This window comes from Tauraco erythrolophus, chromosome 6 (genome assembly GCF_009769465.1).
Source record: "Tauraco erythrolophus isolate bTauEry1 chromosome 6, bTauEry1.pri, whole genome shotgun sequence".
In the NCBI taxonomy this organism is placed as follows: domain Eukaryota; kingdom Metazoa; phylum Chordata; class Aves; order Musophagiformes; family Musophagidae; genus Tauraco; species Tauraco erythrolophus.
In genome coordinates, this window is record NC_141470.1 from 67651692 (window position 1) to 67665887 (window position 14196).

The window sequence follows — 14196 nt, forward strand, 5'->3', positions numbered from 1 at the left end:
TTTCAGGTCTTCTAAGATTGAATCAGAATAATTAGTTACTGTCTGTTTATACTTTCTGTTTTTGTTGCAGGGTTTCTAAAGGGCGTATTTATCTTCCAGAACGCCGCCTAAGTGTCGCTTAATCGTTAAGCATCTGATTTCCTCCAAGTTATCTGTCATGCTGCTTATGTAAGTAAAATAAAAAAAAAAAAAAAAGAAGAGAAGGTGGGGATGGTGTTGATGGATTCTGTTTGGGAGCGGGTTGTAAGGATTTTTTTCTGATTGTCACGGGTTTAATTGCGAGCTGTCTTTAGTTCCTGGCCCGTCATGTGGCAATCAGAGGACTTCGTGTTTGGATTGGCGCTTAATGACCCAGCCAGTTTAATGAAGTTACTTTCAGAGAAGCTTTCATGTATACCCCACTAAACTGGCAAGAGCTGTGTTACTCCCTGTCATTTCGGAGGAAGGGAAAGGAAAAAAAAAAAAAAAAAAGACTTTATTTCCATAAAGGGCTTTTGCTTTCACTTGTACGGTTACACCTCTGACTCCTTAACCTGGTGGTATCCCTTATAAAAATCACAGCTCTGCCTGGAAATAAATTACCACTATAAGTTTGCCAGGATTGGAAAGTGGGTGTTTTTCAGCCTGTATTTGCATGTTTGGTCCAGGAAGAGGAACTGCTGACGCACACATTTCCCCTCCCCTAACATGGGAGATGAGAAAGATGCAGAAAAAGCACTGCAGAAGAGGATGGAATGGCTGGAAAGCCTTGCAGGGAGACAGATGTGCTGAACCTACCCCTGGTTCATGCTTGGCAGCTACATGAATCGCATGATATTCTCCCTTCAATATTTATCACCGAGAGCAGCTGAGGGCGGTCGCTGTGCTGATGGCAGCGTGGGGCTGAACCATTTGCTTTTTTCCCCGTGGTTTCCCATTCTTCCTGTGCCGGGCTGGTAGGAGTTGGTAGGGATGGGGAGCTGGGATGCTGGCTCGTCGACTGCCCTCACCACCTCCATTTATCATGTCAGATGTGCAAACTCTAGGGGCGAGAGTTCGGAGTGTATGCTGCTTCCATGATGGGTTTAGATCCTTTTAAATCCAGAAGCAGCCGTTGCCATCCGCTCCTCTGCTCTCCCGTGTGATGGGGACCATAAATTTTTGATGTCAGAAACTTCACGTTAGCCCGTGTTGGCGATTACGGATGCACAGCGGGGCTTTCCTCTCCACGTTTCCCAGGAGAAGCTTGTTACAGGGAAGGGGCCAGGACGAGGACAAGATGGGACTATTGGGATCTACGGGGCTTTGATAGTTTCAGTAGACCCAGCAAAACATGATTGCATGGGTGCTAAGGTTGAAGTCCATCTCCTCTCTGCATTTGCTTGGGAGAGTGAAGACGAGCCACAGCACTGGGGCATGTGTTGGACTTTGTGCCATGGCAGAGCTGACGCCAAGCAGTTTTCCCACAGCCAGTCCACCTCACCCAGCTCCCGAGCAACATTTTGGGGAGATGCCAGGAAATCGTCTGTCCCCTCTGGGACCAACGTGGCAGCTGTCACAGCTGGCACTGGGTTGCCAGTGGTCCCCGTTCTTTCTGCTCCGGTGTGCGTGGGAGTGGGAGAAGTCTGATTTGATGGAAATAATATTAAGGAAGGCTGTCAACCTCACTTTTTCCTTGATGTTTACACAGCTGGAAAGCTGGTGGAGGTTCAGACACCACCTCCTGAAGTGCTAGGGATGTGCGATGTGCAGCGCAGCGCGGCCGTTGCTCCTGCCTGGCATGGCCCCTCCAGCCGCAGCGAGGAATGCCAGAGGGGGTGGCAGGTCTCTAATCCCCATCCTCCTGGCACGTGCCTGCCTGCTTTGCTCAGTCTTTCACAGATCTCCTTGGTTTGGGCAGAGGGAGAGGTGAGGAGGAGTAGAGTAACTGGGAGCTGAGGAGGGTGAAAGCACGGAGGAAAATGAAGGTGGGCAGCATCAGGGAGATGGATGCTGCGAGTAAAAGGAGACAATGTGACTCGTTTGCCTGGTGCTTTGGAAGCTGCTTAGTTAAATGAAGCATTCACTAGGAAGCTACTTTTGGCTTTTAAGTAGCTTTGGAGCATGTGAATGCTCCGTGTTGCTCTCTTCTCCTTTCTGTGGCAGGACTCACCTCCTGTCCCCGTCTCTCTTTGAAGTACATCCCACTCTTAGAATTCCACCTTGGGACATGGGAGGTGTGGCTTGGTGGTCACGTGCTTTCAGAAAGCCTTTCCAGTTCTTTCCAAGCTCCTTGTCACTCCAGACTATCTGTCCCTTGACTTCTCCCAGTCTGACCACTGTGAGCCTTGGCGAACGGGACTGACCACAAGTCCCCTCTGCTGCCGAGGGCACTGCACGCCAGGAGGTTTGGTGCTCACCACGCGGCACTGGCTGGTCTGGCCTGAGCTGGCTGGTCTTCCATCACCTCTCTTTGAGCATCCCGCTTAAGGCAGAGCTGACTCCCCTTTGGCTTTCCTATGCTTCTGCAAGGCTGTGTGTTTCTTCTTTCCTTTCAGCCGCCTGAAACACTCCTCCAAGAGACTGGAGAATTATCTTTTTCCTGGAATACCTTATTTCCCCAGTTGTCTCTTGGTGCAGAACTTCTTTGTGTGCTTGGATGTCCTGCTACTGGTAAAGGAAATTCATGGCACTTAGTTTTATTTAATTCCTGTAGAAAATGGAAGTATTTCAAGCTGTTTCCGCTTCTTGGGCCTCAGAATGACGCACCCATGTGATGGAGGATGACAAAGGCTGACACAAATCCTAAGGATGGGGATGCAAAAGATGCTTATTCTCCAAATAATTCATCATCTCAGTCAAGGATGGGGAATATTCCACCACACCTTAGCCATCCTGGGAGGACAAGTTGTGTCTGCCCACGCAAGTGGACCATGAATTGGGTGCCACTGAAGTGCTCCCAAACACAGTTCCCCCAGGACTGGGGCCACTTCCCTGCTCTTACCCTCCACCACGTGCCCACCAGCGACTTCCAGACGTGGCAGGGGAAGGTTTGGGAAGAGCGCACTCCTTTTCCTCATAAGACTCTGAACATGAGGGTTGGCCTGGTTTAGATTTTAAAAATAACTTGCACATTTGCAAGCTGAAGTTTCAGAAGGGCTCTGAATGGGATAATGGCTTTGATTGTGGCAGTCTGAGATCAAGGGAGGGCCTTTTAAGTTTGCTAGATCAGCTGGAAAATATATTGTAGTGTCTAGACTTTATCATCCTTGAGCAAGGTTGGTTTTTTTTTTTTTCAACTCTACAAAAGGTCTAATCAAAAGCCCACATAGAGCTGATAGGAGGGCTCCTGTGGAGAGGAGCCTGCTCTGGGTTTTGATTGTGTCCAGAAGCAAGTTGAAAGAGGTGGAGATCAGGATTGGACTTTGAAGGACCTCTGAGACTCCGTTTTACAGGCACTGCCATTTCTGATGAGGCCATTGGTGTGGGTGGAAGCTGCTGTGTCAGCAGCGGGGTGAGGAGGCTGGGGACGAGGACCTGCCGAGGTCCCCAGAGCGGTTGGCTCTTACAGCTGAGCATTGCTGAGGAGACCTCACTGCTCGCCCTTTGGCTGCTGCGGTTGGAGTCAGCTGCTAAGACCAGCATCTCCCACAACTGTCTCAGTTTGGCTGTGTAATAACTGTAAATGTTCACCTTTGTTGGTGTTTGGACAGAACTTCAACGTTTCTTACTTAAGTGTAGAAAACGTATGTTTTTCTCTCTCTACTTTCCAAAGTGGGTTTATTTAAATAATTTCCTGAGCGATTTCTTAAGGTGCTTGGAATAAACTCAAAAGCCTGTGTGAAGGCGAGGACATCTGGCCGTGTGCATTCACTGTCTCTCTCTTCCTGAAAGCCCACGTAGCGACCGAGCTGCGTCGCATTGGAAGATGCCCCATTGAGAAAGAAGAGGCAGTTTTTCATCAGAACACTGTGTTTTCTGCACAAGGGTCTTGGGTGTGTTTTGGCACGTGTGTCATTGGAAAAGTCATCGCCAACCATCTCGTCGGCACACTGCAACGCACCGTGATGCCGCGCTCAAATAGCGGCATGGGCTGCGACCGTAGGCCAAGGCTTTGGTGCAGTCACAGCCTAGCTGTGAAAGCTTCAGCTGGAGGCTTTGGAAAACATTTGGAAATGTTTTGGAAAACATTTGGATCGAGGATGTCGTAGCTCTGCATCGGGTTGTTTTCCTTTGCTTTATCCTAGAGAGAGGGGACTCCTGTTGAGTTTCAGGTTTTTTTTTTTCCATCAATTACTCTTTTAGACATATTTATTTCCAGGGATGAATCGAGTAAATGCCAGCATGTAAACAGTTTGCAGTGTAAAATGGTATTAAAATTGGGCTGGAAGGGATCTATAGAGGTTATCTTGTCCCCAAGACAGGGTCAGTTGAATCCATACGTTGAACAAGAAGGCGATCGTGTTTGCTGGGAGTTGTTTTCTTGTAAGTTATCTGAGGAGCAGAGGCGAAAGTCTACCAAATAATGCTGTCAGTACGCGTGCGCAAGCCTCCCTCAGTTTATTCAAATTGTTTGCTGAACAAGTGTTGAAAATGAATGCTGGGTTTGTTCCCAGAGCTATTCAAAGTAATATTCCAGAGCAACCTTTTCCATCTTGGCATTTGCCAAAATACTGCAACTTTCATGGATGAGATGCATTTAACCGTAGTCTGTTTTTGACGTGGAGCCATCCCTAGTTTGCCCCATTTCTGAAACAACCAGACCCCGGAAGCCCCGCTGGAACAAAGAGCAGTTTTTAATTTGTTTCTTGTGAATTAGATCTGACTTTTCAGTTCTCCACATGATCCCCGCTTGAGCTGGAGGGGCAGCAACAGAAAGCCCCCAGACCCACCTCGACAGCACCGAGTAGCTTGGGATGCTGTGGAAATCAATGGCAACCTCCCCCCTTGACGTCTGCAGGTTCAGATAAAGCTGCAAGACCCTGGGCAGTGGTGGGAGAGAAGCCTTGGTAAAAATCTTTGTCTGCTTTGAGATCAAGAGCCAAGTGATGACTTTCGATTAATTTCTCCTGCGTCTTCCTTTGTCCCAGCTTTATGTCTTGAGCGATGGGTCGGTGTGATAGTTTGATGTGTGGGGGGGTGTTCTGGTGGCAGGGGAGGGGATTTGCTCCCTGTGCCACCAGATCTGAGTCCCATCCCCCCCGGGGGAGGTTGAGCCAAGGCGGCGCCTCTGCGAATTGCCCTATTTAAGTTGGGACAAAGGGGCGGGAAAGGGCTTTTTGCTCAGGAGCGAGGAGAGAGCAGGAGGGCGCGGCCCCTCGCTCCCGGCTCCCGGCCGAGCGGCCGCTCGGGCCCGGGCCCGGGCCGGCGCCATGTGCTCAAGATGGCGCCGGGGAGCCGCATGGGGGACTCGGTAAGCGCCCCACTCCCGGGGTGCCCGCCGGGCCGAGCTCCCCCAGAGAGGATTAATATCTAAGAGAAGACAACCACAACGACCGGGTCAGCAAAGATGGAGCAGGAGGAGGTGTACTGGAGCTGAGGCTTCCCTTGCAATCGGTGTGAGATGGCAGGCGGCCCCCCTGCAGCCAGGGTGTACTCGGCGGAGCAGCGGCCCACTCGTGGCCTGTGGAGAAACCCACGTCGGGAAAGAGATGCCTGAGCCCAGGAGAGGTCGTGGAGCAGGGGATGCGCGACCAGGTACTGTTGATAATGGGGCATGGAATGCACGACGAGGTCGTGGAGGCATCTGGAGACCGTGGGAAGACCCACGCCGACGCGAGTGGCAGCAGCTCCCTAAGAGACCGAGACTGGTAAAGCCCGAACTGGTGCGATCCATGGGGAGGATTGCAATCCTGCGGGCAGGACTTACTTTGGAAAAGTTTGGGGACTTTTTCTTTGTGAGTAGGGGATCCACCGAAGCAAGGGAAAAATGGTGTAAAGACTCCTCCTCCTTTAAGAAAGGAGCGGCAGTGAACAACATGGATGAACTGACCTGTACTTCCCCATTCCCTGTCTCCCTGCGCCGCTGGGGGGAAGGCAGAGCCAGGAACGAAAGGAAAATAGGGGGTGGGGAGGTGGTGTTTTAAGATCGGGCCTTGTTTTCTCTTTTCTCCTCTCAAGTAACCGGTTTTCTTGTTCCCTTGTGTCTCTTGTAACTGTTAATAAATTATTTCGTTTTAAGAAGTAAGCCTGAGTCATGTTTTGCCCGAGACCATGTTTGGTGGGTGCTCCCTTTTCGGTTCTTGTCTCGACCCTCAGTCCAAAAAAAAAAAAACCACGACAGTCGGAAAAAACTATATGCCAGAGCCCTAGCTTCAACTGCTCGCCTTTTAAAGGTGCTGCAGAGGTCCAGTGAGTCTTTTTTTCTTCACTTTATAGCTCCCTATTTCAGTGATAAAAGGTTTTGAAAGACGTTCACCTGTAGCCAGCTGGATGCTGGCTTGCTCCCCAGCCAGCGTTCCCTTGGTATTAGCATCCACACAGCCCAGACAGTGACTGGTTTTTCTTCACCTGGTCCCTTTCCCCAACCAGTTTATAGAAGGTGATAGCAAAATTCATCCATCTTTGGCCATGTGGCAGGCTCGGCGAGTCCACCCCCCAGCCCATCTGTACGTTTAAAGTCAAGATGACTGGCATTAGCGTTACCGTTTGGCCAAACGTATGCAGAGATATCACGGCTTAGATTTGTTACAGATGGGTTTCTGAATATAGTCTAAGGCATTCTGCCAGCCAATTTTGTATCCGTGTAAAAGTGATTGGCATCCCTATAAATAAAGCTGCTGTGGGGTTATAAATCTAAATATACTTATTCATTAAATTATTTTTACATCTCAAGCGGGTTGCCATCCTGGGTTATCATAAGTGAACCATGCTCTTCACATGTGTGTTATCCACAGCTCCAGAAATGCAGCTTCTGAAGCTTTGAAATATTTTTTTCCCTCGGAAATGTGTATGTGTGAAGTGTCCGTGAGTTCCTGTGCCACAGTGGAATGAAAGACCTCAACACTGGGGCTTCTTCACAGTCATCAGTGAGAATGAGCCTGTCCCGGAGACTGATGTAGACAGAGCTCCAGAAGTGGTAGTGGCTGTAAATATGAGAACGTGAACTCTTTCTTTTTTTGGCTCACAAATGAGCATGACTTTGCTGGAGTATTTAGTCCCTGTGGACAAGTAAATACTATTTGCCTGGCTCCTTTAATGCTAGGAAGGACTCCCCCTGCTAGCATCTCCATCCACACCCTCAAGTAGGGAGTCTCAAAAAGCTTTCTTCCCTCTGTGCCATGGGCTGGGCTGCATGCGAAAGCAGGGCTTTCCACCTCATTTAACCATCCCTGCTGTTGTTTTGGCTACAGGAGTGAGGAAGAACATGCCCCAGACCCGCTCCAGGTGCTGCCAGGAGCTGGGGAGGTGCAGAGCCAGAGGGAGAGCCCAGCCAGCCACCCATGCAGCTGGGCGGCGATGCAGGCACTGGTAAATCTGGCCCAGTCTTTGAACAGGCTTATGAAAGCACTGTGAGCTGCAACCTCCGGTTTCTTTGGGTTTGCTTTCCTTCCCCTTTCAAAGCGTTTGCATATTCATTCAGTAAATGATGAAGGATACAGCACACGTGCCTGAGAGGCAGAATATCAGCCGCCTCACTTCCCTCAGTAATAATGTGCATCGTTGAAAGTTAACCGACTATTTTGGCTTGTTTCCTAATGAAAGGAAGCTTTAAAGTTGATCTGTCCATCTGCTCCTTGTCTCTCATCACTGACAATTCATCAAGTCCATTGGCTGGTTTTGTCCTCTCTTCCGGACTGATTTTTGTCTCAAAGATGCGGAGCTGCTACAAATTTTGACAAAACCGACACCAGGTAGAAGGATGTTGTGGAGTTTTTTTGTTAAGGGAGAGGTTGCAATTAAACCTCAGTCTGTGCCAGACACCAGGGAATACACATAAATGTTATGAACATCCAAGCCATAAAGAGTGCTTTAGTTGGATTTACCACGTTACGAGACACCAGAGAGCCCACGCTGCAGGACTCCGCGCAGACGCGTAGGTGTTACAGGGGGATGTTCGCCTACGTGAATTCTCTGATGCCCAATAAATGTAAATTCATTCTGCAGCCTTAATATAAATGTAGCTTATATTGCTTAGGTTCACAGAGGGAAACCTCTTCCTTGTAGCGTTGGTATTCCTAGTGCTGCTTACCCCACCAAGCGTGGTTTGTGTACCGTAGCAGGGTCCGTGCAGTCCTGTAGGGTCTTCAGAGGCTGGTAGCAACATTCTCATGTCTTGACCCTTTGCTGGAGCTGGTTGCAGGTCTGTGTGCCATTCGGCGTTGTGGAGGCAGGGGGTGACAAGGTGCTGGGATTTGGAATCCTGAAGATTGGAGCTGGATGACAGTGTTGAAAACCTCACTGTCTTCCACTGCTGGAAAGCTTAGCGTAGCAAATGAGCAGCAGATGGAAAGGAGAACCTGTCAAGCCTGAGCGGTGGGCCCTTGTGTCCCTGCCTCAGGGTTATTTCTGATGCGTGGTGGCTGAGTTGTAGCTCCATGGTGGAGGTGAAAGGTTGGCATCTGGGTTGTATCCTGGAGGTAACATGGTTGGCATATAGCTTGGACAGACTGACTGTTTGACAGACTTAGAAGTGAAATGAATCACCTTATTTGGAGCAGGTAAGAGCAGAGATGACCTTGGCCAGTGACATGAGCCCTGCTCTGTGGCTAGTGCCAGCAAAAAGGGAGGTGGTGGCCTCCAGGAGTGATATTCCCATGATCCCTGTGTCCTGCTGGCAGACCCTGATGCAGTAAAGGGACTCCTTCCTCCCCAAACCAGCAGACAGCTCCTAGTTGGCACGTGCTACCCAGGCTCTGGAGGTCCTGGCGTGGGTGTGAAGAGCATCCATAAGGTAGCTTGGAGATTATTGCCTGACCAGCTGTGCTCGGTGCTGCTGGGAGCTACCTACTGGTAGATGGGTCCTACATGGGTATGTGAGATCCTTGCATCACCCTGTGTCTCACAGGGGGAAGGGAGAGACTCCAGAAGACCAGCCACCTACTTCCCTGCAGGGATACGATGAGGTGTGAGCAGGACTCGACATTCGTTGTGTTCTTGGTGAGCTGCCAAATGTTTGCATATCTGCCTGGCTTTTACTGGTAGGTGTCAATACTTTTTTCCATGCCTGGTTTTTGTTCTCTACTTTCCACCGGAGCTTGAATTCTTTGCAGTGTTGTGTTTTTTTTTCTCCCTCTCTTTTTTTTTTTTTTTTTTTTTTTTTTTTTCCATTTAGTGCCTTAGTAAGAGCACAGCTGAAGTACTGGGAGCCCAAACAAAACCTGTCTATTGTGCATTACCCGATTAGACGCCATGGTAATAAGCATTTGAATGTAAAGCTAGATTAGACAGGGAGCAGTCTGGGGCTGGATTTGCATAGCACGAATTCCTTCTCCGTGTGACGTGTTGGTAAATCTACTGAAAGTGAATTTATAAAGCGCTGGCATGCTTCAAGTGCCCCTGTTGATCTGCACGAGGCACTCAGCTGGGCGAAAAATGCCTGTGATTGCCTGGAAGATGCTTTTTCTCTCCTCCCCCTGCTCTCTCGGCTCATGTTGCAGTCAATGAGGACAGGTAGCTCTTGACAGGTCTAAAAACCTGCATTAACGGGGTTTTGAAAGTTGTTGTCTGTAGAGGCAGGTAGTTCAGAGTGTTTTCTCTTCCTGTGGCATCTCTGGCAGTAGTGGAGTGAATCTGGAGTTTTCAGGTACCTAAATCCAGTGTGCAGCTTCTTCAGGCTTTCGCTGCAATGTTACAGGTCTTGTACTGGAAAATGCTGTGAGGATTTGTTATCCAAAAGCTATTTAATTTCCTTCCCCTGTGGACACTCATGAGGTTGTAGGTGACCTCAGAGTCACTCTCTCTTTAAGTTATTTCATTAGTGTGTGTTTAGGGTATCCAAACTGCAGAGTTAATTTGGAGCGATGGGCTACCAAGGTTAGACAGGGAGGAAAATGTTTTACAAGGTTTAGGGCAATGTCTACACAGCAAACCTGCAGGCTCTCCATTATAGGGAGGGGTTTGAGATGGAGGTTGTAGACGTTGGAGGTTGTAGACGTTGGAGGTTCTGAATGTCCGTGTTCCATTGTAGAGAGGGTTTGAGATGGATATGCTTATGCCAAGAGCTAAGCCCGAAACAGCCTTACCCAGCTCATTTTCATGGCGACCTCTGTCTTGTGGCAAAGCATAGAGCAATGGTACCTTTGGGTATCTCAGCAGAGATGCTCTGACATTGTTGCAGTTCTCGAGCCAGCAGCTTGGCTTTGCTTTTTTGTTGTCAGGGCTCTGCTTAGCTACTTTGGGAGCCCAGTTGAACATGCCTTGCCCCACTTGAAGCCTTTGCTTGCCTGGCTTGTGGCCCTTGTAGCATGGGCATGAGGAAAAACGAATTGAGGAACACTTAGCTCACTGGGTTTCAAGCTGGGTTAGACCTGCTGGGCTCCGCTTTGTTATCAGTGGTGGTGTCAGGGCCATGTTGAAAGATCTGGCGAGCTGATTAATGGAAAGCTGCAACCCTGAGTGGCTCCTATCAACAAATTTAGTCGCCACCTCTGCTGCTAGAGGTGTTTCAGCTTCAAAGCTGCTGAAGGAAAGGGGGGATGTTTAGGAGTAGTGAGGACGTGCTGTGTCACTGGAGAGCTGGGCAGACCTGATGCTAGTCAAATATATCACCTTGAAACCAGGAAAGGAGGGGAGCTTTGAAGGAATGTCACGAAGGCACTGATCACCAACAGTGCCATGAAGCCTTGCCCAGGTGGCAGATGTGAAGACCTCTGCAAGACCCTGCCACCACCAGGACTTGGGAACCCTCAAGGAGGTGAAGTTCTCCATTGCTTCGGATTGTGAGTAAACTGGACCAGTGGCGATGGAGAGAAGTACTTTCACTTTGCTGACCTAGAGTGGTGGACTCCAACCCCAAACAAGAAATCACCTGCACAGAGTTGTGAGCTTGGAAAGGGCCAGGAGCATTGAGGACTGGTTCAAAGGCTCAGGAAAGCAAGCGAAGTGATGGTGTTGAACCGTGGAGCATATCTGCAGTGATAGGAGTGGGCATGTGAGAGGGAGCTGGTGGATGGAATTGGGCAGAGTGTGATGCTGTACTCCAGCAGGAGTGGGCTCAGAAAGCTGCAATGTCACCCGTGTCATGTCTGTGATGGCCACTGAGAAGGTACGTCTGTGCTTGTGGGTGCGTCTGGACTGTGGCTACTCCCAAATATATGAACATCCAAACTGCGCTCCTGCAACAGATGAGATTAAGTTAAAAACTTCAAACCTGGGTATCTTCTCTCAGGATCCTCTTGGGTCACTTTTGCGAGGCTGTTTTTTTCCCTCTTTTTTAATGAAAAGAGGGATCATTGCATAAATATCTACAGGGATGGGAAGTTCCTATTGCAATTTGCGGTGGGTGCAGTGTGAAAACCTGCAAAGCAGAGGAAATCGCTTCTGTATGTAGCCCTGGCAGGGAGGTGGCCACTGTCGCTGCGATGTTGCACCTTTGAGGCAGGGTTTGCTGCAGCGGGGTGCAGAGAGGCTCATTTTTTTAAGCAAGGTATAGAGATGGAGGCAGGCAAGATGCCCAAAGCATTAGTGATGCTGCAGATGCCCTCTTTGGACTTCAAAGCATCTGGGGAAAAACAGAGTTGGTTAAATAAGTGCACAAAAGAAAAAATAAAAATCCTGTCCGTGTGCTTGGTGTGTTTAAATTTGGTTTATATTGATGCTGCTGATGCTGCTGCTTTCCTGGAGTAAGTATTAAAATAGCCTCTTGGTTTTTAAATGCATCCTCCTGGGATCTCCACTGGACAGACATTCTCCTCTGGATGCTCCTGCAGGGCAAGAGGGATCTTCCTTCGGTCCCTCCCTGGCCGCAGTGGGTATTGCCGACTTCGGAGCGAGCCCCTCCTTGCTCCCAGCCGTTGGTGGGAAGCAGGATGGTTAGGCGATTAAAACGCCATGCCTTCATTAAGGCAGCTCCCCCAAATTGCTGGCGGTGGGTTTGAGCAGTTCTGCTGGGAAAGCCAAGTCTCGCTGCCCGGTGGCATGGGGCTGGGCAGCTCTGTCCTGGTCAAAGCGTGGCATCTGCCGTAAGCAGCATCATGTCGTATCTACGTAAATAGAACTATAATGTAGCGTTGCAATTAGTCTCGCCTGCTGCGCTCGCCTGCTTTTCTTTATTAAGTTTAAATGCAAACAGTCTTTTAGTGTAACGTGATAAGAATTGCTGCTTTTTCGCAGGCTGGGTGGGAGCAGGCGTCGCGTTGGAGCTGTTGGGATCGCGTGTGCCCGATGTGAGCTCGTGTATACTGGTTTTCAGCGTTCATCTGCTGAGGCACGGGGAGGTATTAGTGTCATACTGGAAGGAAAGCGGCCAGTGGGCCATTTCTGCCATCAGATATATTTGTCAAGGAATTCTCAACCCCAAGTTCGTACTTTTAGGGGGAAAAAAATCACTCTAGATTAACATCAGGGTTTAAAAATCTTTCAAGCGAAATCAGCCTTGCAGATGGGTAGGCCAGCTGAGAGATCTGACAAATGTGTTTTATTTGCTTTGGCACTTTTTGGACTAGAAGTTTAATGATATCTTGAAGTTTAATGATATGGACCTATCAGAGGCCCTGTTAGGAAGGACTCCTATTTTCAGCAGCCTCCTCCCAGTTTCCATTTTGAAAGAGATAAAAACAACTCGCTGAACGCCACAAGCTGTGTGAACACTCGTGGTTCCAGTAGCCTCACCTTAAGCATGGATAATCCTAAAAATCTCCAAACACAATCCAAAACTAGCCTTTTGGGACTCTGCCGGTAGCTCGTGGTTGCCTTGCCGTGGTGGTGGCCCCACAGCAGACGTTGCTGTGCTGATGGGCTGGAAGCATCTGCTGCTGAGCAACTTGGAAACTCCAGTTTGCGAAGCCGAAATAATTAAGAGACTTTAAGAGTGGAACAACCTGCCTGCCCACCCCCTCGGTTTTACCTTCGGAGAGCCTGTCTCACCCCGGGGATTACTGCTGAAATGGGGAGCAGTGAAATGGAAAGCTCAGCAGTGAGGCTTTGCATATGATAAATAAGTCAGAGCCCAGATACTCACTGGAGGAGCAGGGCTTGAGGCTGGTGGGGGTGGGTAGGGGGAGGAAAGATGGAATTAAAATAAAGGAAGGTTTTTATTGAACTATTGTTCTCCAGGAAAAGGCTAATCTGCAAACAAATATCCTCCTCCACTGGGAAACACACCTCCTCTCTCGCAGCTTGCCAGGCTGTTGAGTTTTTATTGACAAAAGCTTTGCGTAGTCAAAGGGAGTAGTGGAAGCTGGGAATGATCTTGGAAATGAAGCCGCTTAAATCCACATCCTTTCAGATGGAGAGGGAAATATTGAGAGTAGAGGTCTCCTTCCAGCAGCTGGGCTGGGAGGTGGTCCCAGTGCTACATCTTGGGAGGTTTCTGATCACTGGAGCTGCTCTTCCTGGCTAATCGTATGTAACTTATGATGCGCTGGGGTTGGATTCACAGCTCGGTATTATCAGCTTCTTAGAGGTGTTTTGTGCTTTGTGGGAATGTTTTCCCCCTTTTGGGGCCAAAACCAGTGACAGAAATGGACTGAGGCTGCGTATTGACTTGTGCTTGTTGCCGGGCGATGGAGATGGAGCCAGGATGGAGGAGGATGCTCGCCCCGGGATGCTCGGTGGTGCTGTAGCAGCCCCCTGAGCTGCCCATGGCATCTCACATCCCTCTCTTGACTGTTGTTGCCCTTGAGGGCTGCCTGGCCAAGGCTTGGCCTTGCCCAGCCCGGACACCTGCAGAGGCTCCCTGAGAGACCAGGTTCAAGTGGCAAAGGACAGCTTTTGTGAGGGTCTTCTCTGCAAGGCTGCAGCCTTTCAGGAGAGCCCCGGGTCGGTGCTAATCCCTCCTGGCGCGTGACCTCGGCTCTGAAAGGGCCATTTCTGCCTCTTTGAGCCCCGCCACAATGCAGTGCCGGCAGCTGCCACCCCAAAACAAGAGCAGGGTGAGGGGAGCGCCGGGAGGGATGGCCCCTCACGCTGCCTTTCCTTTCTGCTGGGTTTATTCTGTGCTGCCTTTTGAAGCCGGGCCGGGGCACGGGGAGGGCAGGGGGATGCTCCAGCATGCATCCCTGAGAGCCTCCCACTACTTCTGCCTCCCTTTGCCTTCCTGGGAAGTTTCTTGGGCTTAACCCACCTCCAACAAGTGTT